This window comes from Polypterus senegalus, chromosome 2 (assembly GCF_016835505.1).
Source record: "Polypterus senegalus isolate Bchr_013 chromosome 2, ASM1683550v1, whole genome shotgun sequence".
NCBI classification, from domain to species: Eukaryota; Metazoa; Chordata; class Cladistia; order Polypteriformes; family Polypteridae; genus Polypterus; species Polypterus senegalus.
The window spans coordinates 242,773,373-242,779,372 of NC_053155.1; the positions used below are offsets into that span (position 1 = coordinate 242,773,373).

The following is a 6,000-nucleotide window of genomic DNA, read 5'->3' on the forward strand; positions in this document are numbered from 1 at the left end:
TGAAGAGGTGCTGCCCACTAGAGGGCAAACAAAGCACTGGCACACAGACTATGTAGAGAAAAAATCTAATCTGCAATCAATAGGTATAAAAAGACCTAAAAACCTCTAAAGCAACTGCTTTGCATTGTTCACAAACCTTTAAACATTCATTCCTAATTTTTGTCTTATAATAACACTGTGCAAAGTTTGCTTTAATAAATAATTAAAAAGTGCAAAACTACGACAGTTAAAAACAAGTTATGAATAAATGCTCATTAGGTTCTAAAACCAATTAAAAGGAACTAAAAATAGAGTGTTTAAAAGCTCAAATAGCTTAAAGTAAAAATTAGGGTTATTAGAGAAACCTAGTTATCACAGCATGAATTAGCGTTCTATTTCTTTAAGATTAGGGTTTAAATAATTGCTTTTTAAGGTTAGGGACTAGTTAAGATTAGGCCAGAAAGAAAAAAAAATTAAAATTAGGCATAAAAAATATACCTGCCCCCCTCCACTGAATTTAGGGTTTACGGTTGGGGCAGGACAGTCTAATATTATCAAATCTGAATTTTCCTAATCCAAAAATTAATCAGCCGATCTGCAGACTCTTGAGTCAGTTTTTATCCCTTTGAAGTCTTGGATGTCCTGTACAAAAACAGTAGCCACTTTCGATAATTGATCCATTATAGCTATATTCAAATTACCTACAATTGGTATTTTTGGATGTTCTGAAATCTTTATTTGAGAAGCAGTGGACACATGGAGGACCACATTTGGGAAACACTTCTTTACTGCTTTGATCATTGGAACTAACTGAAATTTGTTCCCATATGCAACAAGAGCATCTAACAACCCCACTAAAATGACAAAGTTCTTAATTTGTGGTTGGGCCTGAAAGTTTTTAGCCCAAGTAATGAAGTTTTTAACTGATAAATCTTAAATTGTTTCCACTTGCCATCTAACTTGTGCAGGGGCCCATCAAACAAAGATGCATATCCCCCAGGATCTAATTCAGCTGTTCAAACACTGGACTGCAATCCATTATTTGTGAAATTGAGATCCCTTTTTTTTTAGGTTTAGTTTTAATATTTTGGGGTGCTCCAGAATTGGCACATGTCATTATATCATTTTGTATGGCATTACATCATATTATCACTGTCATCTTTAGATTTCTTGGTTAACTTTTGAGATGGAGTGCAGTCTGTATCTGAAATAGCTAAATCTGCAGAAGAAGAAGGTTGAAAATGTGTAAGTACATCCTGAGAGGATGAAACTATTGTCTCCAAGTTATGTTGCTTGAGACTGTGCAAGAGTATCTGTTTAAAACCTGCAGAATCTATCTGTCCTTGGCCAGAAGGAACATCCTTCGATTTTATATACCTTTCTGGCTATACAGTTGAACTAACTTCTTCTAGACTAAAGGAGGTGACTCAGGGACCTGGTCATATACGAGGCGTCACAAATAGTGTCTGAAAATATCCAAAGAACAAGCGGTTAATTTTTGTTTGTATCTTTTTTTAGAATAGGTTATGGCCTTGCATATTGCAGTCTCATCAAACAAAGGTAAGTCTGAAATAATTTCTGAAATAATCAATTGTTAATGTTCTTTAAGACTATGTATAATATCATTTAACCACTTTTGAGTTTTACTTTTAATCTCCTCTAAGATTAGGTCATTAGGAGAAGAAGGTTTAATATAGTTAATAGTTCTGTTCATATACTTTATCATAACTTGTGGTGGATCAGACATTTTCATGACCTCTAAGTGAAGGATTGCTTGCAATAATTTAAAGTAGACCTTTTGTGCTGTCTCTGAAGTCATCTCCTATTGATGTAATTAATAAAAGTTCCTAAAAAATATTAAAAGATTAAAATGGGCAGTACTCTCCATCTCACAAAACACAGCCTACCACCTGACAATCACTCCCAAGCTGACAAAGACCACCATAAAAAGAAAAGGAAAATGTAACTCGCCAGGGACCAAAATGAAAGAAGGTGGACCTCCAGCTCGCAGGATTTAATGTAAGTTTTACAGGCAAGTATTTATTTAATAATATAATTTAACTAAGGGAAGGGGGAATATTAGAAAAAGATGTAAAAAAACCAAAAGAAATAGTGCTTTATTTAAAAAAAAGGTGAAAAAGGTTGAAAAAAATGGTTTATTTGAAAAACTGGGGGAAATAATAAATGCACTTACATAATTACTGTCCTCAGGATCCTGAAAAAACTGTTAAGATTATAGGTACCAAAAGCAGTTATAAAGTCAATCTTCATTTCAATTAAGTTAACAATCCCTTGAAGGGCATTTTTGTATATATTTTTGAATATTTAAAGTATTTTGAACTTTTAAAGACTTCCCTATGGAGTTTGTGTCAGTTTTCCTAGAATACCAATGAGTAGAATAGAATAGAATGAATAAAATAATAATGTGAATTTCCCCTTGGAGATTAATAAAGTATCTATCTATCTATCTATCTATCTATCTATCTATCTATCTATCTATCTATCTATCTATCTATCTATCTATCTATCTGTCTGTCTGTCTGTCTGTCTATCTATCTATCTATCTATCTATCTATCTATCTATCTATATTATTCAAGCCAATAAAAGTTCAGACTTGCTTTGTGAGTCTATTTTAGGCGTCTCAGCCTTACTCCATGTTGGTGTCACCAGTTTTCTACAAAATGAACCACTGCTGAGACCATTTCCCTCATTGTAATATAAAGACTGACGGTGTTCCCAGCAGAGGTGACATTATAGTAGCCCCGGCACTTGTGGTTCTGCTCACAGAACACAACTGCAATATAAAAAATTAATAATGATTGATCAGATACTATCTAGACTTGATTCACTTTTTGAACCGGTTGCCATTAAACTAGGTGCTACCCAACAACCGCAATAACATATTTTAAAAATGTTTTAATGGGGAATAGTGCATAGGACACTGAAATGAATTACTAGTGGCTGCCAATGAAAAATCTGAGGTCTTGGTTTCATATGATATCTTAGCTTTGTTTTGATGAAGACAATATTTAGATATTGTGAATGGAAGCAGTTATGTTATATTATTGAATACCATAATTATGCAATACCAAGTAAATATCACAAAAGTATAAGTGCTGAACTTTATTTATTATCAAAAAAAAAAAAAAAATTCTCTTTTGGATGTGGTGCTTTAATGGTTATATAATTATATAATGATGGCTGAAAAACTAGTTCAAAGCAGTGCAGCATAACTTGAGCTTACAGCCTTTACTTGACCTTGTGAACACTGAGCTCCATTTTTAGCAGTTTTTATACACGTAATTTATTAGAATTTTAACAATTTATAATGTATTATCCATCCATCCATTATCCAACCCACTATATCCTAACTACAGGGTCACGGGGGTCTGCTGGAGCCAATCCCAGCCAACACAGTACGTAAGGCAGGAAACAAACCCCAGGCGGGGCACCAGCCCACTGCAGGGCGCACACACACATACCAAGCACACACTAAAGACAATTTAGATTCGCCAATGCACCTAACCTGCATGTCTTTGGACTGTGGTAGGAAACCGGAGCACCCAGAGGAAACCGATGCAGACACAGGGAGAACATGCACTCTCCACGCAGGACAGCAGCGCTACCACTGCGCCACCCATAATGTATTATACCATATGAAAAGTATTTGTAAGGTAAAATAACAACATACTGTTCCAAATGCAGTATCCTTATTTTCCAATATTGATAAACTTTCCCTTGCATATAATATAAAGGCAAATGTTTTCCTATATTGTATATGCTTCTGACTTCATCAAGAAGACAACTATGATATTCCAAAAATCTAACTAATTATAAAAATTGGTATCGGGTGATAAGGTAACCCGTTCAGCCTTGCAACCAGCAACGCAATCACACACTTCTAAGTTGCCTTAAAGTGACTGTCACCATCCATCGATGCATTTTTGCACAGTTTCTCTCTATTGTTTTTTCTCCCGTATCCAAAAAATGTGCATCACAAGCTGACTGATGACTGAAATACTCTGTCACATTAAAAGTTTGTTTCCTAGTAATCTTATAATTAAAACTTTAAAGTTTCAGGCAATTGATTGTAAATAAATGTACTGCAGTGATACGCTGTGATTTTTTTCTGTTTTCCACAATCATATTTTGAGTGCTAAATTTGAATGATTGACAATCATTCTAAAAATGTATGTTAGCAAATTAAAATATTATGCATAACCAATAGGGTAACAATAAAGCCGTGTAACTTTGAGTAAAATTATATACATATAGCAGGGTGTGCTTAATTCTTCTGTTCTTAATTTTCATAGTTTCCTCAAAAAAAAATATGAAACAGTGTCAAACTCCAATTTTTCAGTTTACAAAATCTAGTCAAAGACAAGATTTAGGTTGACACTAACTTTTGTTTTGATCTGTGCCATGCATCTACCTGTACTTCTATTGGATGGTGAAGTGTTTAGTATTGCTGCCTTCTGAATCTAGTATTCTGGGGATGAATCTTGTGGCCATGTGTTTCCTAAGTGGAGTGTGTATGTTTAACCCATGTTCGTTTAGGTTTTCCTCCAGATAATCTGGTGTTACTTTTACATTCCCAAAGACAAATGTTGTAGATTAACTGGTTCCTAACTAGTTCCAAATAAGAGTATGTTTGATGGACTAGCTACCCATCCAAGGTTAGACCCTGCCTTGTACCCAGTGAACTTTAAAAAATTGGTCCGAGGATCAACCTCTAGTTTCACAGCTACGGTCAAGTACAAATCTGTAAAACTGTTACACTGATGTATTGAGCAATTTCTACACATCTATCCTCATTCACACTCAAATCTGAGATACTCATTCACTTTGGGGTGGTTGCTTTCCACTTACCTGCAGAAAACACACCAATCTTTTCCAGGAGAGTAATTTTCATGCCAGCCACATCCAATACAGTATATAGCCATGAATTCCCCTAGTGCATATTGGAGATCACAGACCAAAATGACAACAGTAAAAATGCATCCCCAATGTTTCTGGATTGGATTTTCTCCAAGGTTTGGTTTTTACTTGATATCCTTGAAAATTATCAAGAAGTGTGAATATAAAAATATTGTCAAACACCCACACTGAACAGGGTCAAGTTAATACCAATTATGTAAATACAGAACTCACACCATAAACAACAACAACATTTATTTATATAGCACAGTTTCATACAAAAGATACCTCATAATGCTTTACAGGATGAAGGAAAAGAAAAAAAAACATAAAAATAAAATTAGGCAATACTAATTAACATAGAATAAAGGTAAGGTCCGATGGACAGGGAGGACAGAAAAAACAAAACAAAAAAAAAAACCTCCAGACGGCTGGAGAAAAAAAAAAAAACCTGCAGGGGGAAGGACAGCATACAGTAGTTGATCCAAAACCTATGCACATTAAGAACAAATATAAACAGGATTGGCACACTCTCGTGACCACTTTAATTATGTGCACAAGGAAGATTCCCTCTTCCACAACTAGGACAGATTGCTCCTCCTGAGGTTTAAGTTTATGGACACACATGGTCTTTCTTTCCAGTAACCCATTGACTTTCTCACAGAGCCTGAGAAGTGTGATACTTTTGTACCGGGTACACACTATCTTGTTACCCTTTTAAAAATAAGGACCATCGCCACAGTGTGCCAGCCATAAGTTGCCTTGTCTTCCTTTAATGAAACATTAAAAAAAGCATTTTAATAAAAACATGCCTACAGTATCCAGTGCTGTCAGTATTTCTAGTCGAATTGTAACCACCCTTTTTGCCAACCAAGGGGCTTTTTAATCACAACAGTGACCTCAGAAATATCCTCAACCCCAATGAATATTTCTTGGATTACCTTGCCTGAGGAGTGAATACCTGTCAATTTTAGAGGTTTCTCAAATTGATTTTGCCAACTCCTAATGACATTACATAGTTGAGGTCAATTTTACCCCAACTTTTTGAGACCAACCTGGGTAAAACCTCACCTATCCTCCCTGAACATTTAAATAATTTACCA

At 35.0% G+C, this 6,000-nt stretch overlaps 1 long non-coding RNA gene across 1 annotated transcript in view; it reads left to right on the forward strand.

The window, feature by feature from the left end:
* Window positions 1-1,951, forward strand: part of LOC120524669 — a 47,530-nt gene extending 45,579 nt beyond the window's left edge. Inside the window, exons 2-3 of the long non-coding RNA XR_005632814.1 lie at window positions 1,498-1,539; window positions 1,882-1,951. This is a non-coding gene — a long non-coding RNA (uncharacterized LOC120524669). The remainder of the gene's footprint in view (window positions 1-1,497; window positions 1,540-1,881) is intronic.
* Window positions 1,952-6,000: the final 4,049 nt, after the last annotated feature.